The sequence below is a fragment of the Podarcis tiliguerta genome, assembly GCF_965153285.1.
Source record: "Podarcis tiliguerta genome assembly, chromosome: 6".
NCBI classification, from domain to species: Eukaryota; Metazoa; Chordata; class Lepidosauria; order Squamata; family Lacertidae; genus Podarcis; species Podarcis tiliguerta.
In genome coordinates, this window is record NC_139539.1 from 75,404,264 (window position 1) to 75,430,431 (window position 26,168).

The window sequence follows — 26,168 nt, forward strand, 5'->3', positions numbered from 1 at the left end:
TCCCTATCCTCTCTCCTGTAACCCCCTCACGCACACCCTCAAAATCTGTTCCAGGGGGTTGGAGGGACCCTTCAGAGCAGAGCTTGGGGACATGTTGGGAGAGGAAGAGAAGCCCACTACACAAGTGGAGCTCTGTGCACACAGTGTTGGCTTCAACCATATGCCTTTACTCTAGCATCAATCATGTGGATGGAACAACCTCCTCCAGCCTGGCTTCCCTTCCTAGCCACTCTCTGCAGAACTGGGCAAGCCACACGTGTGGCAATCTGTCCAAGCCACATGCAGCTTGAGGGGACCTGATGTACGTTGTGCCAGCCATTTGTTGAAGGTTGCATCCAACACGGAAAATATATTTGCTCAAATATTAGTTGGCACTGGTGACTTGAATGTGTGTGGCTCATGAACCATGGGAAGCTCTTTAAAAGCTGAAGAAAACCTCAAAAGAGAATTCTGAAAAATTTAGTGGTATCTCTAATCCTTTGAAGAAGGAGGGGGGTAGCAATTCTTGAGAGGCCACTGGGGTGCCATAGTGGGATATAAGCCTGGTAATTGGAATCTATCCCGTTGCATTTTTTCCCATTAATAGCTATATAGATATGTATCTTCAAATGCGCTATCTGTACATGTAATGGAATATGTGCATGGCCTAATAGGAAAATAAGTCTGGTGAGGGGAAATACATCAGCAAAGAATTGTGCCTTAGGCACATAAATGTGGACCCAGGATGCATGCAGGAAATACGGAAGGGTGGTTTTCAGTATCCATCAGAAAATACTATTCATTTTGTGGATCCATTATTTATAATAAAATGTCTATCCCGCCTTTCTCTGCAATGCAGGCGCAAGGCAGCAATGAAGTAATTTAGACCGCCATAACAGCAAAAAGAAGCAAAAATAGAAATAAGATTTTTTTCCTGCCTTTCATCCATCATGGAAATCATAGACAATCTCCACACCCAAGCACTGACCAGACCCAAACCTGCTTAGCTGCATCATGCCCTGCTATAAAGAGAGAGAGATTGGAGCACTAATAACTATCCCAAATGGTATTAACTAATTTTGCCCATTGAATCAGAACTGTCAGAAGTGTTGGGTACTTTTTAGATGTGGGAACAAACAACAGGGATGTTGTGAGCATCAGATGCATCTGGTAGGCAGCTTTTGAAAAGAGACCTGTTGGACTAGCTATTAGTTTGGTCTGCTCCAAGAAGACTATACTTCCATTCTTTCAATCTGTACCCTCAATTACTAGTACTGTACACTGGCAGTGCAAAGTTTAAAAGCCCTCAATACATTTTTCAAGTGATCATTTAGACTTATCTCTTTAGAATTTTTTATTCTTTGTTTTTTTGTTTTAATATTTATACCATTTTGTTTCATGGATGTTGTTTAATGGCTGCTGTCATAATCTTTTAAAGATGTTTTGAGTGCTTCATAGATTGTAGTTTTATGGTCTGAAATACGTTAAGAATGAATGCAATGCTTTTAAATATTTGTGAGCCACCTTGCAAGAGTTAACTCTGAAAGGCGGCCTAGAAATACTGGAATGAATGAATGAATTCCATTGTTTCCAATGGAACCTTGCTCCCAGCAAAGGTATCTATTATTGTGGCATAACCCTTAATCATCCCAAATGCTCGATCTCATGATAATATCTTGTGATTAGCACTCTCAATAGTGCAGAGCAAATTGGGAAATACAAATTAATCTCCTAATGGCTATAGGATAAGAGTTTCTAAAGTAGAAAAATCAATAGGAGCACTTCAAGGCTCTGATAATGAAACAAATAATAAGATTATGTCTCCCAAGTCTCAGCTGTCTGCTGTTATTCACAACAGCGTGGCACTGCGCTGACATGTAGAAAATTCAGAAAATGACTTTTAAGTGCTTATATTTCCATACCGAAAACTTCATAATATTTCTTCACGGAGAAGTCAATTGCCTATTATTTCTGAATGTTTAAGGCATATCTGAAGGAATTATGAGAACAAAGTTGAAAGTATTTCCAAACCCAGCAAAAATTGTGTTAGTTACTAGTGAGAGTCTAATGTTAATATATCCTCTTTTGTCATAAATGTCCTTTTAGTGCCTATTCCAAGGCCTCGGTCAAAGGCCCTAATCCTGGGATTAGGAGCAGGTGCGCTGTGGTCTAAACCACTGAGCCTCTTGGGCTTGCTGATCAAAAGGTCAGCGGTTCAAATCCCTGCAACGGGGTGAGTTCCCGTTGTGCTGTCCCAGCTCCTGCCAACCTAGCAGTTCAAAAGCACACCATTGCAAGTAGATAAATAGTTATGGCTGCAGAGGGAAGGTAAACGGTGTTTCTGTGCACTTTGGCTTCCATCATGGTGCCCTGTTGCACCAGAAGCGGTTTAGTCATGCTGGCCACATGACCCAGAAAGCTGTCTGTGGACAAAGATCAGCTTTCTCGCCCTGAAACAAGCTGAGCGCAGCAACTCCATAGTCACCTTTGACTGGACTTAACCGTCCAGGCGTCCTTTACCTTTTTTTAAAAAAAAAAACACCTTTATTTTCCAGCATGGCATCCATGAGCACCATATCACCCCCAGGCACCCCCTTGATACCCCCTGCCCTGTTCAGTTTTTTATATATATATAAAAAATTGAAGTTGCAATTGGCTTTTCAAAATTGTTATTTGGTTTGGGGTTGTCTCTTTTGATGGTGAGCATTTCCTGAGTTTTTGCATTTGGGGAGTATGAGTGTTTTGCTAGTTTGTGGTGTATGTATGTGTGGGAGAGAACCATCAGTCGTGCCCCCCTGCCCGTGAAATGGGTACATTGTGATGCCCACTGTGATTTCTTAGGTTTCCAAATGTGTTGCTGGGACACAGAAAAGGTTGGGAACTCATGATAATCAATTTACTGCAAATGCCGCAGACTGAAGTAACATGACCCTAATATAGTGGAAGAGACTGCACCACCATTAGAAGAATGGCATTTTTAAATGTTCCACGTTCTGAAACAACTCCCTGCAAATTAGATGAAACAACAGCAGCACATTAGGAACCAGGCAGAGGGCCTTCTCGGTAGTGGCGCCTGCCCTGTGGAACGCCCTCCCATCAGATGTCAAAGAGATAAACAACTACCTGACATTTAGAAGACATCTGAAGGCTGTTCAGGGAAGTTTTTAATGTGTGACATATTAGTGTATTTTTAATCTTTGTTGGAAGCCGCCCAGAGTGGCTGGGGAAGCCCAGCCAGATGGGTGGGGTACAAATAAATTATTATTATTTAGTAGTAGTAGTAGTAGTAGTAGTAGTAGTAGTAGTAGTAGTAGAGAAATTAAAAATCCCCTTTAAAAACATTAACAAGTGTCAAAATGAAAATATACAGTGTTCAGGTGTGATGTTGTCTGCAGCCCACATTCAGTACCATGGACAGAGCCCTGGCTGCTGCTAGTGGGCTCCTACAAAAGCAGTAAAGGATTCAGAGAGATTTTCAATGAGTTAGCAACTGCAGCAGCAAAAAAATTAAGGGTCTGCTACAACGGTAGAAAGGCAACTTTCCACATTATGAAACAGCATCACTGTCTGAAGTTTGATTGAATAGCTGACTGATTATAATGTTTGATGATACTCAGCTTAGTAAATAGCAGTTGAAATGAAGTGCTTTGGTTTGGGCTTTTTAAAAGATGAAGGTTGTTGAGCAAAAATAAATCAGGAATCAAAGTACTCCATCTTAACTGGGCTGTGGATTGTGCTGCTAATGCTCATTTGTGATCAGCCAATTAAATCCAGGAAGAAGCCATTAATATGAGGAAGTTATAGAGGACATGTGGTACAGTCAACCCGAAACCCAAAATAAATTTCTTGTTTCAAAGCAAATATACTTCTCACCATCTTTGGTGCATTTGAATAGTAATAATCAATAATTTCACATCCTCCCCCCAAGAGCTTTTGTGTGCATGTCTCTTGAGTTTTCAAAAGGTTTATGGTATCAGAAAGAGCATTTGATCTTTTTCAAAGATTGTCATTTTATGGTTGCTTTCTGAAGAGTAAGAGCCATTTATCTCAATCTCTCATTCATCTGAGATGGAGGATGTTGGCATTAATCCATTAGTGGTTGATGCACACCAAGCAAAATCTCTTTAGAAGCATATACCGTATTCTTAAAGGTAAAGGTAAAGGGACCCCTGACTATTAGATCCAGTCGTGACCAACTCTGGGGTTGCGGCGCTCATCTCACTTTATTGGCCAAGGGAGCCGCGTACAGCTTCCGGGTTATGTAGCCAGCATGACTTAGCCGCTTCTGGTGAACCAGAGCAGCACACGGAAATGCCGTCCCTTCCCGCCGGAGTGGTACCTATTTATCTACTTGCACTTTGACATGCTTTAGAACTGCTAGGGTGGCAGGAGCAGGGACTGAGCAACAGGAGCTCACTCCATGGTGGGGATTCGAACCGCTGACCTTCTGATCAGCAAGTCCTAGGCTCTGTGGTTTAACCCACAGCGCCACCCGCATCCACCTTATTCTTAAGTAGATGTCAATTACACACATACGAGTGTCAGCATTGCCCTTGAGCCAGTGCCACCAACTGGACTCATCCACTTCAGCCCCGACTGGGCTAGGTGAGCTGGGTAGCACTTCCAGAGACCACCTTCTGCACAGGAACAGGTCAAAGTGCTGTGGACTCACAGCTTAGAGTTGTGAGCACCGGATTCACTTCCACAAGAAGACAGTCGTCGCACAGCAGAGTATAACAGAGTACAGCAGAGCATAAACGACTCGGAGAGCAGCTCTGTAGAATATCTTCTATATTCTATCTACAACTATAATACACAACTATGTACAGAGCTAAATGAGGTCTAAGCAAAAATGCTGAACTGCACTGAGTGTCTGCAGCTGCTCTTAGCAGCAACCTTATCTATACACACGATCACTCTCTAACACTCAGTCTCCCTCTCTCTGACACTTTGATGTGAGGCTGGAGCGGAATAAGTAGAGAGCAGAAACCGCCCCCTCCTCTCTGGAGAATCAGCAGAGAACATCAGCAGATTCTTGGATATGGGAGGAGTGAAATCTCCTCAACACGCATATTGTGTGTGTGTGTGTGTGTGTGTGTGTGTGTCTGTGTGTGTCTGTGTCCGTGTCCATGTCCATGTCCACTAGTTATATGTCAAGGATAGGAGCAGAACCTGTGTATTATAGGACAACATAAGGGCAAATATGCGGAGAATAGTATGACATTAGAACAAACTATGACATGTGCTAGATAACATTTGGTTGTTTTTTAATTTTCACATTGGCTTCCACCAATGGCATTCTAATCCTTTTAAAAAATTGCTCCAGCTTACCTGAAAGGGCATAGTTGGACTACATTCCCAGTGAGTGAAACATCATATCTGGTCACATTATTTAAAGGATTTCCTTCACCCATACAAGCTTGTCTCTGGAGGCCCTACATGTTGCTTGCTATGAAGGTTAGCTAGTTTGGTGAGCACAAGGGATGGGATCTTCTCAGTGTTGGCTCTTAACAATATGGAACTCTTTCACTAGGGATATATGAATTACAGCAGCCTTTTTAAACAAACAAACAAATAAATAAATATATATATAAATAAGCCTTAAAACTCCACATGTTCTAGCTGGCTTTTAGTCAGGATGATTTTCAAGTCACTGCTGTTTTAGAAAATTAGTTTCAATCCACTGGTTTTAGATTTTATGCTGGTTTACATATTGTTTCAATTTGTGGTTAATGCTCTTTGGTTGCAAAATCTGTAGGTTTTTAGCTGTGTTTTTACTTTTGTAAGCCCCGTAGAGAGGACATTTGCCCATAAAGCTGTCTAGAAATAGTTCAAATAATCAAGCAAAATAATTATCCTAATTTGAATAGTGAGAGTTCCTTAATTTCTAATATTATTATTTATTGTTACTGATACTGAAACAGAAGCTTCAATACATTTCTGAGTGAGAAAAAAAAGTCTGTTGACTCTGTTTTAATGTCAATGTTGGCATGCTCAAGCCAAATTCTGACAAGCACACGACAGCCCATAGCATCTTTCTCTCCCTCAAGCTACATCACTCCCTGCTTCTGAAATGCCCCAAAGTTTCAAACGTAGATTATTCTGAAGCATGGAAAGGTTGCTGTTCAAGAAACACAACTTCTAAGATGCCACGGGCATGGGGAACTGGTTGCATGGTTAACTTCGCATCCAAAAAAATCACAGAGCACCCCCCCCCATAAATAAATAAATAAATTAAAACCACTATTTTGAACAGAATTGCTGATACCTTACATCTTATTAAACCAACTTGCATCTTATTACAGACTTTTGCTCATTTCCCATGAATGGCTGCACAGTCAAACCTCATGCACAGAAGCGGTCCTCAGGTTGTGGAAACCTCGGGATCCGACCGGACCTCTGGAACAGATCCTGTCCACAACCAGAGGTACCACTGTAATTTGGGAAGAGGGGAGGAGCAAAACAGGAAAGCTGAGAGAGTCAGCCAGTTAGCTTCAATCATTGTTACGGCCACATTTTCATACACATCCCTGCCATTTGATGGACACCTGGCTAGTAAATCATCACACATGAAAAAGTGTCATATAGTAGTCTGAAGATACAGGGGAATTCTCCTTAAGAGAATCACATGATACTACATGAATGAGCAAGCATTGGTGTAAGTAACTGTAAAATGAGCAAACTATAAAGAACTGTTTCCAGAGAGTTGACAGAAACTAAAACAAATGCCCCACAGCCGTTGATGCAATATTAAATAATAATTTGCTATTAAATCTTTTTTATTATTTATGCCAAGGGGGGGGGCTTTTTTTTATAAAAAAGAATTCCCAAATGCACCATAAAAGCCTTTTGAAATTAAAACATTGGTTGTAAAATTACGATGCTAAATGCCCCTGAATGAGCCTAGCCAGCCATGATTCAAGAAAAAGTCATTACCAAGGACAGCACTTGAAGAGATGCCAAGAGCAAGTATATATCTGAAGAGCTGTCCTCGATTGCTGTGGACCTAAATGCAAAGGGCCTCCCTTTCAAGTGCTTTTAAAAAGCATCCTCATGAATTTTTATGTGGAGATGCTTTTATTTATCTGCAAAATGTATTAGTCATTTTTCTACCATCATCTGGACATTTATACATCAGTAGAGTCCTGGAGTAGGGGATGTGGGTGGTGCTGTGGGTTAAACCACAGAGCCTAGGGCTTGCCGATCAGAAGGTTAGCAGTTCAAAGCCCCACAATGGGGTGAGCTCCTGTTGCTCGGTCCCTGCTCCTAGCAGTTCGAAAGCACAACAAGTACAAGTAGATAAATAGGTACCGCTCTGGCAGGAAGGTAAACGGCGTTTCTGTGCGCTGCTCTGGCTTGCCAGAAGCGGTTTAGTCATGCTGGCCACATGACCTGGAAGCTGTACGCTGGATCCCTCAGCCAATAAAGCGAGATGAGCGCCGCAACCCCAGAGTCGGTCACGACTGGGCCTAACGTTCAGGGGTCCCTTTACCTTTAGAGTCCTGGAGTAATGAGGCTGCAAGACAATCACTTCCACACCATACATTGAAAACACTCTTACACCACTTTAACAGCCACAGCATCCCTCAAATAATCATGGGAACTGTTGTCAAGAGACCCCCTCGCAGATCTATAATTCCCAGCAACCTTAAAGGTAAAGGTAAAGGTACCCCTGCCCGTACGGGCCAGTTGTGTCCGACTCTAGGGTTGTGCGCCCATCTCACTTAATAGGCCGGGGGCCAGCGCTGTCCGGAGACACTTCCGGGTCACGTGGCTAGCGTGCCGAAGCTGCTCTGGCGAGCCAGCACCAGTGCAGCACACGGAAACGCCATTTACCTTCCCTCTATAAAGCGGTACCTATTTATCTACTTGCACTTAAGGGTGCTTTCGAACTGCTAGGTGGGCAGGAGCTGGGACCGAAAGACGGGAGCTCACCCCACCGCGGGGATTCGAACTGCCGACCATGCGATCGGCAAGCCCTAGGCACTGAGGTTTTACCCACAGCGCCACCCGCGTCCCTTTCCAGCAACCTTAATGAACTACAATTCCCAGGATTCTCTAGGAGGAGGCTAGGAGAGGTCGGGATACATGGTGTAGATGTGAGCCATCTCAGCAAGCAACTCCTGGGACAACCTTGCTGCCAGGATTTGCACAGATTTTCTGCTCAGAAAATATTGCAGCTCTGGGTTTCTGACCTTCTTCACCACATCAGGCAACAGAAGATACCAAAGATCTAAGGCAAGGGTGAGCAGAAGTTAGCTTGGGCTCTCTGTCTGAAACTCTGGAGGGCTGCTGGTGGTCCCTGTAGACAATACTGTATGGTGCTAGATGGACTAAGGGTCTGACTCAATATAAGGCAGTTTCCTATTGACAAATCTCTGGGTTATTTGAAGTAGATCAGCAAGGATTTCTGTACAAAAAGTACACACCCAAGGTGCAAAGTTTATCCTTCAAGGACAACGCAATCCCATTCCAAACAAGCAATCCCACTACAGTGGTACCTCTGGTTAAGAACTTAATTTGTTCCGGAGGCCAGCTCTTAACCTGAAACTGTTCTTATCCTGAGGTACCACTTTAGCTAATGGGGCCTCCCGCTGCCGCCACCACCGCGTGATTTCTGTTCTCATCCTGAAGCAAAGTTCTTAACTTGGGGTACTATTTCTGGGTTTGTAGAGTCTGTAACATGAAGCGTCCGTAACCTGAAGCATCTCTAACCCAAGGTACCACTGTATCCTCAAATGGCCAGATCTGCTGACCACCCATCCTGTCATGTCAATTCAGTTTCTGTTTCTCCGCACTGAACATATAAATGTCGTTTTAGTGCTGTCACTCTCCCCAAACCTTCAGGATGGTGCCAGTTAGAAATATGGCAAAATTAAAATGAACATAGAACAAGATACTTCATTTCTGCTTGAAAACTGTACCTATACAAATACAGTGGTACCTCGGGTTACATACACTTCAGGTTACATACGCTTCAGGTTACAGACTCCGCTAAAGCAGAAATAATGCTTCAGGTTAAGAACTTTGCTTCAGGATGAGAACAGAAATCATGCTCTGGAGGCACAGCAGCAGCAGGAGGCCCCATTAGCTAAAGTGCTGCTTCAGGTTAAGAACAGTTTCAGATTAAGTACGGACCTCCAGAACGAATTAAGTACTTAACCTGAGGTAACACTGTATGAAACCATGTATAATTCATGAGATGTGCTCTGTGTTAGTTCTTTTGGAACTTATGGAAACAATTCAAAAGAAAGTCAACACCAACAAGTGCACAATAAGATCCGAAGTGTATATTCCAAGCCCTGTTTTGCCAGTGACAGGAAGGAATCACATGGTGCTCAAAACCCCTTTTTCATGAAATGAGCATAGATGCGTCTCCAGACATGCATCAGTGTCACAAAATCTGTCATCTTTTCTGACACCTTGGTTGGCTGTCCTGGCAGAGACTGAATAGACACAGACAGTGAATTATTTTCTCATGTTTTCCAGTGACCTCTCAAAGTCAGCCATGTGATATGGAGAAGCCTAGAATACTCTTTCTCTCACTATAGTACTACTGTGCATGAATAAAACCAGGGGTCAGCAAACTTTTTCAGCAGGGGGCCGGTCCACTGTCCCTCAGACCTTGTGGGGGGCTGGACTATATTTTGAAGAAGAAAAATGAACGAATTCCTATGCCCCACAAATAACCCAGAGATACTGTTATGTACTGAGTTGAATAGGATCCAAAATGCAACAGTCTGATTGGTCCTAGAAGAATAGGATCCAAAATGCAGCAGTCTGATTGGTCCTAGAACAATGCAGCAGTATGATTGGTCTGCAGAAGTCACCCAATCCAGCTCCAGATGGAAGTGAATCCACAACCTGATTGGCCTACAGGAAAATTCCAGAATTAGCCAATCACATGCAGCCCATTGTGTAAATAATGTATATAAATCAGATACTTTGGGGGAACTTTCATTCCTCCTCCCACTATGAGCTGAATAAAGAGCATAAAATCCACTCTCGACTCTGAGTATATTTCAGATGCATTTTAAATAAAAGGACACATTCTGCTCATGTAAAAACACACTGATTCCCAGACTGTCTGTGGGCCGGATTTAGAAGGCGATTGGGCCAGCTCCAGCTCCTGGGCCTTAGTTTGCCTACCCATGAATAAAACACTCTCACGTATAACTCTCATGTGTTGCAACACATTGGAGATAGTCATTTTATGGTATTTGCCTATCACCATCTAGTAATGGATGCATTTTAAGTTTGTGTGTGTGTGTGTGTGTGTGTGTGTGTGGCCAATGATGTGGCTGCTTGTTACATCAGTATTAGGATCACTTTCCTATGCCAAGTCAACTAGCAACAGCCTTCTACCACTCTATAGACTCCACTACTGAGCTTTGGCCCATTCCTATTTAGTCCTTCTACAGATCAGCTACTGATCTGGTTTTCCCAGTAGTGATGTATGGAAGTGAAAGCTGGACCATAAAGAAGGCTGATCGCCGAAGAATTGATGCTTTTGAATTATGGTGCTGGAGGAGACTCTTGAGAGTCCCATGGACTGCAAGAAGATCAAACCTTTCCATTCTGAAGGAAATCAGCCCTGAGTGCTCACTGGAAGGACAGATCCTGAAGCTGAGGCTCCAATACTTTGGCCACCTCATGAGAAGAGAAGACTCCCTGGAAAAGATGCTGATGTTGGGAAAGATGGAGGGCACAAGGAGACGGGGACAATAGAGGGTGAGATGGTTGGATAGTGCTTTCGGAGCTACCAACATGAGTTTGACCAAACTGCGGGAGGCAGTGGAAGACAGAAGTGCCTGGTGTGCTTTGGTCCATGGGGTCACAAAGAGTCAGACACGATTAAACGACTAAACAACAACAACAGATCAGCCTGGCTTCTCTAACAGAAGCACAGCAGTGCATAGTTAACAGGAAAGATCATGAGAATTCACATCCTGTGACTCCGGAGCTGTCATGGAACTAAATCTAAGGTAGAGATACAGCTTAAACAGAACACCTTAAGTCAAAGGATGCTACAGGTTTCTGTGGGAGGACATGTCGTTAGTTTTGAAACAGCTTCACTTCTTTCTTGTTCATCTCAGCACACAATTCAAACAGCTGGTCTTAACCTTTAAAACATTTTACAGCTTTGGGCATGGATACTGCCCAGAGTGGCTGGGGCAACCTAGTCAGATGGGTGACATATAAGTAAATAGTCACCAATGAAGCAACTGCTCTGATGCCCAGGGTTCCTCCAGCAAAGCAGAATGAAGCCTAGCCAGTGGCGTAGCGTGGGTTGTCAGCACCCGGGGCAAGGCAAGTAATTTGCGCCCCCTAACCCGTGGATTTGCGCCCCCTAACCCTAACCCCCAGATGTTGCGCCCGGTGCGGCCGGCCCCCCCTGCACCCCCCACGCTACGCCACTGAGCCTAGCCAATGTTTTAATTAAAGGTAACCTGGTTCCATGCCACTGCTAGAGATTCTCTGTGTTAAACTTTTCATATCTGCATATCTGCATGAGACAACCACAAGCATACAAAGCAGCCTTAGAACGACTTCATCTAGATAGCGATGAGGATAAATTTTTTCAGTCTGCATTTTAGAGGAAACTGGCCTATTTAAGGATCCTGGACTTATACATGGATCGGAACAAACACAGTTATAAATTACACACATCTCCAAATTCTGAAGCTCCAGTTCTAAAAATGCACACAAAAATGCATATTTTAAAAGGAATAATATGGGGGGGGGGATGCAATGAAAAACCAAGAAACATGCATATTTTAGGGGAAGAAAAAATTAACACAGATTGGGATGGAACAGACCTGTGGATGAATATGTGCAGAAAACAACAACACAGCAATAGAACGGAATTAGGCTGATCCACCCATCCCTATATTTATCCCAGAATAGTCTTTTCTGACTGGCAGTTGTGCTACCTGAGATCCTTTCCCCTGTAGATTTCAGGGACTTAACCTGGGACCCTTCCTGCATGACAAACATGTGCTCTGTCCTTGAATCCCTTAACTTCACAGGGGCCCCCTCTGTCTCCTTGTTCAGCTGCACTGCTAGAGACTGTCCCTCAGGGGCTCAGAGTAAGCACTGCCTTCTTCTTTGGTCATGGCATAAGTAAGTAAAGGTAAAGGGACCCCTGACCATTAGGTCCAGTCATGACCGACTCTGGGGTTGCGGCGCTCATCTCACTTTATTAGCTGAGGGAGCCGGCATGCAGCTTCCGGGTCATTTGGCCAGCATGACTAAGCTGCTTCTGGCGAACCAGAGCAACGCATGGAAATGCCGTTTACCTTCCAGCCGGAGCGGTACATATTTATCTACTTGCACTTTGACGTGCTTTCGAACTGCTAGGTTGGCAGGAGCAGGGACTGAGCAACGGGAGCTCAGCCCGTCGCGGGGATTCAAACTGCTGACCTTCTCATCGGCAAGTCCTAGGCTCTGTGGTTTAACCCACAGCGCCACCCGCGTCCCTTCTTTACTTACTTACCAAATCAAATCCCTCCTAACAAGACCACAGGAGACACTGATAAAAAATGGTCTACAACAGGCCTTCTCAAGCTGTGACCCACTAAGCCCAACACAGACCACCAGTCAAATATTGTGATCTATCATACACCATTTTCACCACCACCCCAGGTAGCAAAAACAATTTTTTATACTGAACTCCTAGTGGCTGGTAGACTCTGTTCATGTTATGCAAAGGCACAACAGAAATATAGACATGTATTAGAAATAGGGTAGAGCCAAATTTTGAGCTGCTTTTAATAAAATCTTAATAATAATAATAATAATAATAATAATAATAATTACTACAGTGGTACATCGGGTTAAGTACTTAATTCGTTCCAGAGGTCTGTTCTTAACCTGAAACTGCTCTTAACCTGAAGCACCACTTTAGCTAATGGGGCCTCCCGCTGCCACCGCGCCGCCAGAGCATGATTTCTGTTCTCATCCTGAAGCAAAGTTCTTAACCCGAGGTACTATTTATGGGTTAGCAGAGTCTGTAACCTGAAGCTTATGTAACCTGAAGCATATGTAACCCGAGGTACCACTGTAATAATAATACGTTTTATTTATACCCCGCCCTCCCCAGCCAAGGGCGGCTGGGGAGGGCGGGGGTTGCAAAAAGCGTTGCCCTCACTCCGAACTGGCATTAGAGTGTGGTCACTATAGCCAGATCTGATTGGTTACATGGTATCCTGAATTTATCACACACACACAATGTGATCCCCAATTGTCTGCAACTGCTACTCTCAGGAAGAAGGCACAGGGTGGGGGCAGGGAAGGAGCAATTAATGCAACTGGTAGATTCATCTGTTGTTTGCATTGCAATTACAGAATTACTCCCATGCATATGTTGTAATAGCTGACTTATGAGGTTTTTTAATCATCAGGGGTAATGTGTGACAATTGCAATTGCTGCATTATAAACATAGCCACACACATCCACTGCATAGGCAACATCCATTAAAAAAAAGAATAAAAAGGTAACATTTTAAACTTATTGGGGTGGAGGAGATGTTTCTCGGGCTCCTGTATTAAAAGATGCTTGTACTGTTGTGTCTGTTTGTCATAGTTAAGTTATTCAGTGGCTGATGGGGGCACAATATTCTGACAAGATGAATTGAAGACACCTATTTTGAAAAACAGTCCAGTGCAACTCTGTAAGCCTATCTTAGCAAGGAGCCACCTGACTCTCAAATAGAATGGTCTCATACGTTATGCATTGACAACCTAACCAGACATTATCTCATATCGCTCAACAAACACGCTCCTGCAGCACGGCACAAAATGTTCAGTAGCCAGCAGCTCTGTGGCCTCCCTAGCACCCCATTGGGAATGTAAGGCAAGCGAGCCAAATTAAAATACATCCTCCAGTCTTACTACTTCTGGGCATCTAGACTCAATGCCTCCATGTTAGCAGTGAGAAATAGGTAAAAATAACCCAAGTGCCAATTTTGGTGTGTGGCGGCCATGTTTCTAATAATACCAATAATAATGCTTTATGCAGCATTTTCCAAGTGTTCAAAGAGCTTCATGTGCATTTTTAAAAGATGTAAAAGTGAGGGGTTATGGGTGTGTTTTGTTTCTGTTATTGTTCTTATTGTGTATTTTAATTTTGTATTTATATGTTGTGAACCACCCTGAGATCTTCAGGTGAAGTTTAATCAATAAAATAAGACAAATAATCCCTGGCAACAACCTGGTAAGCAAAGTTGGCGTCCTTGTTGCCCATTCTGCAGATGGAAGGGCTGAGGCTGAGAGAGAAGTACCTATTGATGGCAGATTCAAACCAGCAACTTCCCAGTCAATCGTTCAAGCTCTTAGACACCACATCAGTTTTCAGTTCAACTTTGCTTAACAAAGGTAATTGTTTCACAGCCATCATAGGGGAGAGCTGGATGCAAGTTAAACAAAACATTTGGCCCAAGAAAAGGAAAAGGGCATTAGTAATCTCTGGCGCTCCATCACTTTCCTTATACTAGGTTCAAGCTGAGGCACAAAGCTGAAATGGTTGTAGAGTATGTGCTTTGAAAGCAGAAAGTCTCAGGTCTCCATGCTACAATCCCTAGAAGGAAGGATGGGAAAGCTCAGCAACAGGGAAGGGGTGTTTCTAAGACTAGGGTGAAACTGTGAAGCTCTCTTGTTATTTTTGCTATTGCTACATGTTTAAACTAGGGACGCGGGTGGCACTGTGGGTTAAACCACAGAGCCTAGGACTTGCTGATCAGAAGGTTGGCGGTTTGAATCCCCGCCACGGGGTGAGCTCCCGTTGCTCGGTCTCTGCTCCTGCCAAACCTAGCAGTTCGAAAGCACATCAAAGTGCAAGTAGATAAATAGGTACCGCTCCAGCGGGAAGGTAAACGGTGTATCCGTGCACTGCTTTGGTTCGCCAGAAGCGGCTTAGTCGTGCTTGCCACATGACCTGAAAGCTGTACGCCGGCTCCCTCGGCCAATAAAGCGAGATGAGCACCGCAACCCCAGAGTCGGCCACGACTGGACCTAATGGTCAGGGGTCCCTTTACCTTTACATATTTAAACTAGTTATATTTATAATACTGAAGTGTGGAGGGGGGGTTTGGTATGTTATTATAGTTTTGTTTTGCCATGTTATCATGAAATGTTACAATTTTACTGTTTTGCCATGCTGCTATGAAATTGTTACTACGTTACTATTGTTTTGCTAAGTTATACTGACACTGTTACTAAGTGACTATCGTTTTGCCAAGTTATTATGAAATTGTCACTAGGTTACTGTGTTGCCATGCTATTATGGAATTGCTTTTGTCGTGTTTGTTTCAAACACATCCCTGTTTCTTTGTTGTAAGCCGTTTTGAGCAGGATTTATTTTTTTTGCCGGGGGGGGGGGGAGCGGCATACAATTAAAATGAATGAATGAGAGGTTCTTGCATGAGACTAGGACGCAAGCCTGCCATTTAGAGTAGTTGATGACACTGGTGTGACTTCATACCTTTAAGTACCTGTATGAGCTTTAATACTGGCAGCCCTGTATAGGGAATTTTTTTATGATGGATGTTTGACTGTTTTGGATATTTTTGGTTACTGTTTGCTCTAGTTATCTCCCGCTTGGACTACTGCAATACGCTCTACGTGGGGCTACCTTTGAAGGTGACCCGGAAACTGCAATTAATCCAGAATGTGGCAGCTAGACTGGTGACTGGGAGTGGCCACTGGGACCACATAACACCGGTCCTGAGAGATCTACATTGGCTCCCAGCACGTTTCCGAGCACAAGTCAAAGTGTTGGTGCTGACCTTTAAAGCCCTAAACGGCCTTAGTCCTGTATACCTGAAGGAGCATCTCCACCCCCATCGTTCAGCCCAGACACTGAGGTCCAGCTCTGAGGGCCTTCTGGCGGTTCCCTCATTGCGAGAAGTGAGGTTACAGGGAACCAGACAGAGGGTCTTCTTGGTAGTGGTGCCTGCCCTGTAGAAAGCCCTCCCACCAGATGTCAAGGAAATAAGCAGCTATCCTATTTTTAAAAGACATCTGAAGGCAGCCCTGTTTAGGGAAGTTTTCAATATTTAATGCTGTATTGTTTTTAACACTCAACTGGGAGCCGCCCAGAGTGGCTGGGGAAACTCAGCCAGATGGGCGGGGTATAAATAAAAAATTATTATTATTATTATTATTATTATTATTCAATTGTGAATCCCACTCCATGGTGTTAAATGGGCACAGGCTTTGTCAAGCATCTACCCATATGTTTATCATGGTATGTTTACCTATAGGTCCCAACATTCAAGTTGTGCTACTCAAGATCTGAGCAGGGAGCCTGCTAAGTAGTTCTGAGTAAAGGGGAAAAAGCATGTGTACCATTCCTCAGCATTAATATTCATCCCTACAAACAAACTGCAAGATAACAGCCTCACTTAATCACTACGATAGGAAGCTGGAACAATCTAGTGTCACACACCATCATTGCTTGGTTTAGGGGAAATGAGACTTTTATTTCCCCAAAGACAAATCTTACTTTGTTATTTTCTGGCCTTAAAACCCCCAAATCACATTGTCACACATTTTATATCAGTTTGCTCATAGATCTGCTCTATTTGATTATACTTAGCACACTAACAGCGCAGTCCTATACACAGTGCGGTCCTGTACTCAGAAGCAAGTTCTATGAAATGCAATGGGTTTTATTCCAGGTAAATGGGCAACTGAGAGAACGATTCACTGTGCAGAGTAGGTCTGCATAAAAGTGCACAGGATTGCCCTGCATGTCACGGTTTATTCCAGACCTGTACACTTTATGACTCACCAGGCCAAATGCTGTCCAAAAGCCATTTGTTGATTTAGTGTTCTTGTACACTGCTAGGGGGAAAGCTGTAGTTCAGAGGGTCTCAGGTTCAATCTCTGGTGTCAGGCTTCGGGGAATCAGCTTCTCCCCCTCCCCCCCAGATCAAACAAAAGGAAAGTCTTATCAGTTAGTTTCTTTAATAAACACAGTGAGAGACAAAAAAAAAAAAAAGCATCTACCCAGAATGGTGGTGCTCCCAATTAAGGCTTAAAGGTAAAGGGACTCCTGACCATTAGGTCCATTTGTGGCTGTCTCTGGGGTTACGGCGCTCATCTCGCTTTATTGGCTGAGGGAGCAGGTGTACAGCGTCCGGGTCATGTGGCCAACATGACTAAGCCACTTCTGCTGAACCAAAGCAGCGCACAGAAACGCCATTTACCTTCCCGCCAGAGTGATACCTATTTATCTACTTGCACTTTGACGTGCTTTGGAACTGCTAGGTTGGCAGGAGCAACTGAGCAATGGGAGGTCACCCCGTCGTGGGATTCGAACCATTGATCCTCTGATCGACAAGTCCTGGGCTCTGTGGTTTAACCCACAGCACCACCCACGTTCCAATTAAGGCTTACCCCCATTAAACTACGTCTTGTCATCTGAATTTATACCGTCTGTGCTTTCTGTTCTGAGACTTCCTGAGCTCTTCTTGACCTTGGGGAGAGTGGTTGAGGAATGCAGTCAAATGACTGTGAATCTGTTAACCCCCTCTCTCCCAGTGTTGTTTCTTCTAGCAGTTCCCCATCCAGTATTTCCTAGCTTCTGCTTTCTGAACTATGCCCCTCTGCAAACCACTGTTCCAAATCTATATTGTCCTCCTGCTCCTGGGAAGATGCAGAAGCAGGGGAGGGGGTAGCTCCCACTATTCCTCCTCAGTGCAGCCCTCCTCAGCACGGTCCCTGACACCTGGCAGGTCCAGCTAAGATTAAAACTCTTGGTTTGAAGCTCTGGAGAGCCTCTGTCAATCAGTGTAGACAATACTGAGCTAGATAGACCAATAGTCTGACTCAGTACAAGGCTGCTCCTCATATTCCCTTACTCAAAGAAGCTAATGACGCACATACTCCTGAAACATTTTATTTGCATGTTGTTGTTGGACTACAACTTCCATCAGTCTGAAAGAACATGGCCGATGGTCAGGGATGATGGAAGATGCAGTCCAATAACATCTGGGGAGTCAAAGTTTCCCACCCTTGTTTTAAAGGAACAGTACTAGATGTGGTCAAAGATGCAAAGATGTAAGCAAGAAGTTTGCACACTGGAATAAATAGGAGCTATACAAGATCTACTAGTTATCTGAGTTGACTCGCTCATGTTAAACAAGCCTATGGAGGCTTATGCAAATTCAGTTAACTCAGGTAACTAGTAGAACCCTTGAATAAAAGGTAAAGGGACCCCTGACCATTAGGTCCAGTCGTGGCCGACTCTGGGGTTGCGGTGCTCATCTCGCTTTACTGGCCAAGGGAGCCGGCATACAGCTTCCGGGTCAAGTGGCCAGCATGACTAAGCCGCTTCTGGTGAACCAGAGCAGCGCATGGAAATGCCGTTTACCTTCCTGCCGGAAGGTATTTATTTACTTGCACTTTGACGTGTTTTCAAACTGCTAGGTTGGCAGGAGCAGGGACGGAGCAACGGGAGCTCACCCCATCGTGGGGATTCGACCTTCTGACCTTCTGATTGGCAAGTCCTAGGCTCTGTGGTTTAACCCACAGCGCCACCCGCATCCCTGAACTCTTGAATAGCTCCTATTTATTTCTGTATGTACAAATGGTTGCCAGTAAGGGAAGTCCCATAGTGGCACCATTTAGGGAGAAGAGAGAGGTCAGTTCCCATTCACTGTGTTTCAGACCATGGTGTGATTATTCTTCAGAAGAACCTAACATCAGATCCTTATGAAGCATACAAACAACCACAGCAAAGTATCTTAAATGCATGGGGTTGGTTTCAGACTAGGTCAATTAAATTTAGGTTCCATTGGGACATGCTTGGTATGACTCATATCCCATTGACTTTTAGTGGGATCCCAGTTCAACTAACTTAGTCTGGATCCAAGGTGATCCAAAGCTTTTCGTAATGCTATCCTGTCCATATCTAAGACCATATCCAAGTCACTCAAAGGCTTTTTGCAATGTAATCTTGACTGTTTTGAAACTTGCTGAGGGTCCTAGCCTCTCCTCACTTACTAATCATGAGCCGAGAAGGATGCAGGCAATCAAAGCAGATTTAGAAAGCCAGCTGTGATAGAAACAAAAATGTAAAATTAAACCTTTCAGGGTCTTCAACTGTGAGTCTTTCTCATGTGCTTCAACATGGGTAGCTGATGGGTCAGGTGACATTGAAAGAGACAAAGCTGGTGGCTAGCTCTGATTTAGGACATTGGGCCATGCTAATCCAAATACTATGCACTTGGGTTCTTAACTGCACCTAGCAGTTAATGCAGGAATACATACAAGATATGTCAACACTGGCCTGGAGCAACTGCTAGGGTTTATAGGCTGGCATGGAGAGTCAGTCTCAAAACTCCATTAATTCAAGTTCTGCATCTGCCCATCTTATGGGGCCAGTAACATTTTAGAAAAAGGGTAAAGTTTGGAGTTATGGTGACTTCATTAAGGAACATTCTTCAGGGCTTTCCCATTCCTTGGAGAAGTCTAAAGCATGTTCCTCAAGAGTCTGAGGGGTAGCAGTACTTCCCTGAGATTCAGGGGGCAGGGTGTAGAATCTAGGGTGAGCTTCCCTATTCAGGAAAGACTGGAGAGTGAGTTGAACTTTTCCTTGGAAATCAGTCACTTTGAGGAACCACCTCCAAAGGGTCTCCAAATGGAGCCAATGTGGTGTAGTGGTTAAGAGCGGTGGACTCATAATCTGGCAATCCAGGTTCACTACCCCACTCCTCCACATGCAGCTGCTGGGTGACCTTGGGCCAGTCACACTTCTCTGAAGTCTCTCAACCTCACTCACCTCAGAGTGTTTGTTGTGGGGGAGGAAGGGAAGGAAGATTGTTGGCCGCTTTGAGACTCCTTAAGGAGAGTGAAAGGTGAGATATCAAGTCCAAACTCCTCCTCCCCCTCCCCCTCCCCCTCCTCTTCCTCTTCTCTTGGTTGAGGCCCATGATACCAGGTGGGTCAACCTTCTACATTCATTGAGCCATAAATAAAACTTGAAGTGGCACTATTCATAAAAACTGAAGACATGGAGTAGATTTCACATGCCCATGCACACACCACTATGGAATGGAAGGGGCCGCTGCACGCTCATTTGTTTCCCCCTTCTCTCTGAGAAAAGGTATAGACTAAACCCAGAGAAAAATGAGAGTGACTGTAAAGATGGGAAGAGGTGCCTGCCCACTAAGGATCTCTTGCAAGGCTCCCTCTAAAACCTGGAGCTGGTCCTGTTTCCAGGACAGAGTTTTGCCATCTGCCTTGGAAGTCCCTAGCTACTAGTGCCCAGATTAATATTTTGCAAAGAAGGCTACCACCTAGTCCCGGAAGTTTGGTGGTGTTTCAGCGTTGTATACTGAAGAGGTGCAGGCCTCGTTCATTCACTTCAAAGGAAGCAGTGTCTCTGTACACACACATCCACTTGTGTACATGCAACAACCCTTCGACTGAAATGCATGGAAAACCTCTCGCAGGCAGAGGAATTAAGCACTGGAAAACTCCTCACTTGCAAGGGCTGGGAAGACTGTAATAACCCTTCTACATGGCAATATTTCCCTTTGCAGCTTGGTGTTACTCAACTTAGAAACGTTTCCTTCTGTTTGCCCAGAGTGACGAATTGGTTATGATTGAATGATGGCTTGCCTTGAGTGATCTCCGTAGCTCGAGCCTATGTACTGTACCAAGGTCAGAAGTAGCATTCTGCTTTCCAAAAAATAGCACAGAGATGCCATCTAGCAGTGACACTTAGGAATTTCCAGATCTTGAACATTTCCTTCCTTCGATATATATCAAATCATTGTGTAAAAGACTAGCATCCCCACCTCCAATCTCAGTATCCCACCCCTTCCAGTATCTCAACAGCATGTAGGGGAGGGGAATGAGTCCCTGAAGTGCATCATCAAATGAGAAATATATATATACTTCCATATATATTATTCTAAAAATGGAAATTCTAATCAGTGGCTAATTAATACACACTGCATTTCAGCCGGAGTATCGAAATAAAACTGGTGCGCATTCATCAGCATTAAAAAAACCTGCAGAATTAATTAGTGCTTCTTTTTCATTAATGTCTAAGTGCAGTCAATAGTTTGCTGTGCTGAAATAGGTGATTTAACCTAGCCCTGAAATCACACCTCTCTAGAAAATAAGTTAACTCAATAAAAATGGAGCCAGTGTGCAAAGACCTTAATTAGGGTCCCCCCCTCACCCGCCCCAGTAACATAGATCACCATGAGGTGGCGATACACAAACACTTTCCTACTGTTTAACCTTAAAGGACCTAAAACTTTGCCAGCACTGAAGCATTTAGACACCTTATTCTGCTGACTTCTTGGAAATTATTGCAGGGTTCTAAGAATCCAGCTGATGCCTCTTGATGAAGAACAACGATGGATTCAGAGTGATGATTCTTGATGCACCTTCAAAGAGCAATGCCATCCAACAAAGCACACACGTTCTCTGATGTGACACGCATCTGGGTAAGGCTGCAAGTGGATTATGTCAGGCAGTGAGTTAGGCATAGATACTATTTGCAGATAAGTGCAAGTTTATCTGATGATCTGACACTGTCTTTGGGGGATTTGTGTATCACTGTCACTACTTCCCCTTATCTCCCACGGTGCTGTAAAGTATTGTTATGAGTATAGGAGGCAGGGGGTGGGGGCTTGAGAGAAGCTGTATGTGAGATCCTTCTAACCCTTAAGTGTCAAAATGTAAACCAGACAGTGTTAGAAACTCAGATATATAAGATAGGTGCCAAGGTAAAGGTAAAGGTAAAGGTACCCCTGCCCGTACGGGCCAGTCTTGACAGACTCTAGGGTTGTGCGCCCATCTCACTCAAGAGGCCGGGGGCCAGCGCTGTCCGAAGACACTTCCGGGTCACGTGGCCAGCGTGACATCGCTGCTCTGGCGAGCCAGAGCCGCACACGGAAACGCCGTTTACCTTCCCGCTAGTAAGCGGTCCCTATTTATCTACTTGCACCCAGGGGTGCTTTCGAACTGCTAGGTTGGCAGGCGCCGGGACCGAACAGCGGGAAGGTACCCCGCCGCGGGGATTCGAACCGCCGACCTTTCGATTGGCAAGCCCTAGGCACTGAGGCTTTAACCCGCAGCACCACCCGCGTCCCAAAGGGCTCCTTAAACCCAGGTTACAGTCACCAAAATGGAATGTCTAGCTGCCATTTTGAGACAAAATGGCCCTAAAGTCTTATTTTTCAAATGATGGACTGACTGTGATTGATTCTCAGTTCAACATGTGGTTAGTTCAGATTACAAAATTGAGCTAGGTTGAGAGCTTTGAGGACTTAAAGGAGAAAAGTCTCTTGATCCAGGGGCAGTTGGAATATTGGCCCATTCTAACCTCTTTTTCTTAATGGTGACTGCTCCTGCTCAGGCTGCACAGAGAGAAAGCATTTTGGTTCCAGAAATCCATTCCGGTTTTCCAGATAAAATACAATTGATAGAATTACACAGGATGGGGCATTAGTGTACAAAAACGGTCCAGATCCAACAATCTCCAGGCATGCACCTTGGAATGGTGGAGATGTCAGGGGCCATTCTGGCTCCCAGGTATCTTCACTTGGTTGCACTGAAGCCAGGCTATATCCCTATGCTGAAATGAAGGGCAATTAAGAAAACAAAGCAAAGGGGGCTCTGTGCGAGATGGGAAATGGGTGTGGCCCCTCCCTCAACTCAGAGAGAATTAGAAGGACAAAGTCTTGAGTTGAGAGTTGAGAGTTTGCAGTGATGTGAGAGAGTCAGAGCAACACCTGAGGCCGGTTTGACTTCTGTTTGAATCCCATTGTATATATGTGTAAATAAACCATGTATCATTAGGACACCACAGTCTCCGCTGTGTCTCATTGCAAAAGGAAACACAAACTCTGGTTTAGCGCCTGGAATCTCGCACTGCTCAGAGATTGGGGTGGCATGCAACAGTATAATAATTCTAAAGGGAGAAGATTTGCACCCAGGAAAAGAAAGTGATTTGATAAGCGTTGCTGACTTAGAAAGAAAGAAAGAAAGAAAGAAAGAAAGAAAGAAAGAAAGAAGAAAAGCAAACTCTTTCTCAACTCTGTCCATTTGACGTCTGAGATGTCTCTCTTGGAAACTCACTGGAAAACTTGCATTCACGAATTCAGTAAGAAACTTGAGAAAGGCATTTTGCTTCAAGAAGCTTGCAAATTACATATATATCTAGGTTTCCTGCATTGCAGGGGGTGGACTGGATGATCCTCAGGGTCCCTTCCAACACTACACTTCTATGATTCTATGTATTTTCTCTACTTCGGTTCAGAAAATTCCAGGAGAGCTATGTTAAAGTGAAAACTTTAATCTTAGAGAATCTTATTTTTGTATTAGGATTCCATTTCACCATTTGCATCCAGAAGGATCCTCAAGGCACGATGTTCAGACTGATATTCCCCTTCTGGCATGTAAAAATAGTTTTCACCTAAGTCGTCGTCTTCTTCTTCTTCTTCTTCTTCTTCTTCTGATACCCCCCTAAAGCCCCTGTGTACAGAACGGAAAGTCGTTGCCATCACCTCCGCGTGGCAAGAAAATGCTACCACAAAGGTTTGAAACAGTCCGAAAAGTTTGTCCTGACCTCCCACTTCCAGTCTCATTTTGGCTCATCGAAACAGGTGGCTTACTAACATAGGCGTGGAGACTTTTTGCCAATGGCCACACTAGACATTGTAAGAGAAATGTTAAATAAACAAATACACGCAGCTGCAGGAGGCTGCCCTCAGGATGCAAATGTGGCAGGTGGGAAGGATCTAGCACTTATCCTCCGGCTTTTCTGCTCAAAATGGCAAAAGCTGGTTTTTCACTTGTGGGGAGGGGGCAGAGCTGCATTCCAGTCTCTTTTCCCCTGTGGGTGCAAAAGTAGCAGAGAGGAGGCAATTTTTAGTAACCCCCCCCAAAAAAGCATGCAGTGAAGCAGTCCCTCCCTCCACCATTCCTCTGCATAAACTTGCAACCTGCAGTAGGAATTGGTTTTCAGTTAGAAATGAAACATTAGGAGACTGTTCCATGCATGTCGACACTGACCTTGAGTTTTGCTGAAACAAACAAACAAACCTGATCTGACTGCATCTTGAATCCACTGGTGTTCTGCACGGATCAGGTCACGCCTGTTCCTAACTGTTGCAGTTCCTTTGTTTTTCAGCCTCCTCTCCCTCCCTCCCTCTCCTCTCCCATATTTTGGGGGTGGGGAACAGGGAGCAAAAGATTTTCTGTCCACTTAATTTGTTTGATGAAATGGGCAGCAGCTCCTGAAAGCTCATGCCAAAATAACTGTATCAATTTCAAGATGCCACAGAACTCTTGAGGTTGGGGTTTTGTTGTTGTTTACTAAAACAGACTCAGCACAGTTTCTAGAGGTAACTTTGGAAGATTTGGTTCTGCCCTAGCTCTCAGACCTCATATTCTGGAGCAATCCTGTACTTTGTTGTTAATCGTATTCACTTTTAGAAAATATTGATTTGCCACCTGAAGAACTGTGTGAAATAGAGAACATTAAGTGCCATTTTACCATAGCTGTCAACTTTTCCCTTTTCTTGCGAGGAATCCTATTCGGAATAAAGGAATTTCCCTTTAAAAAAGGGAAAAGTTGACAGCTATGCATTTTACAGGTGAGGAAAGTGAGGACAACCAGTTGTACTGGGCATTTAAGCTCTTCCCCTCCTTTCCTTTCCTTTTTTTTTTTGAGGGGGAGGGGGCCCTGATCAGAAACACACTTGACATTATTAATATCATCATCGGGATCATTAGCATTTCACCTTTTACGTATGTCGCTAACAAGAGCAAAAATAAAAAAGTTTTTCAAACAGTTCAGGAAAAACCCTAAAGATAACCTTAAAAACAAGACAAGGCAAAGACACCAGCTGACTGTGGAACTTCTCCAAAGAAAATAAGTTTATGTTTGTGGCCCAACGACTAATCTTCTAAAAGGGGGGGGGGGTCCAGTCCAGTTTTGCCTCTAACTCTTCTTTTAAAGGAACACATTGATTGGAAGGAAAACAGGATGGCTTTCTTCCATATATATATATATCTTACAGAGATGTAACTCAACACAGGCATCTGAGAAGCTGTGGGCACAATTTCTGCCCATTCACCCAGAGGCTAAGTCTATTGATAAAATGTTCACCAGGTTGGAATCCCTAAACTCTTTTTCAGTATACCGAGACTCAACACACATGAAGAGATCCTAAAAGTACAACTAGAGAGAGTACGATCAAGACAATCCTGAGCTGCTCTTCGTTTTAACCTTAAACATAGAATGAATCAATAGTCACTTTTATCAAAACTGTTTCTACAAATTGCTTGCAAAAGGACTCCATGCTTTCATAAAATCAGCACTACTGCAAACACACATTTTCTACAAGAAACGTTTGTGCGGTATTTACAATTCATGGCTTTTCCCATGCCCCCATACCTAAATCGTGTTCCCCCCAGTAAACCAATCTGAAGTTTCAGCTCAATCGCCAGTTTGAAGATTGTTTCTATATTTAAGCTGAACACCCTAGATTACATGCTTTTGATGTGAGCAATTCTGACATCCATCAAAACACAAAATGCTGTTTACAAGCCCCGAAAATAGTCCACACTCCTTGTTTGGCACTTCAATGCCTCCGTAAAGCATTCGCCGGCATGCAGTGTGGAGACCACACACACCACGGAAGGCCCACAATGGGTATTTTATATCAGCAGATAGGCATCAAGTCATCCAGAGGTGGCACACAATGCAAATCTTCCACTCCATGGCTTCAGGTTTGTGCTGAACAGCACATGCAGTCTCCAGGCCTACTGGACTTCACTCATCTCTTACTAATGGCTTTCGACAAGTCTCATTTTCAAGGTCTGATGGAATGGTTTTTCAAATTCCCAGCCCAAGCCAGGCAGCATTGTTTTTTGTGTGTGTTTTAAGGGGCTGTCATTCAACTGCAGAGCAAAGCTTATTTGCTCTCACAAATGTAACTGGGGGAAAATAATGGTGATGATGATGCTTCTCTGCAACCTGAGGGCAATTGCAATTGCACATGACTAGTGGAAGGGAGAAGCCCAACCTTCCCCCCCCCTTCCTCTTCTGCAATATAAAGGCACGTGCCTTTATTCTTCCTCTGGAGGGATGCTTCTCCCCATGATTCCACAGATTTTATGCATCCCCTGATCGCTATGAATAAACCCATCCCTTGTCC

General features: G+C 44.0%; 1 protein-coding gene across 1 annotated transcript in view; it reads right to left on the bottom strand.

The window, feature by feature from the left end:
- Window positions 1–26,168, bottom strand: part of OLFM3 (olfactomedin 3) — a 176,236-nt gene that overhangs the window by 148,606 nt on the left and 1,462 nt on the right. The window lies entirely within an intron of this gene.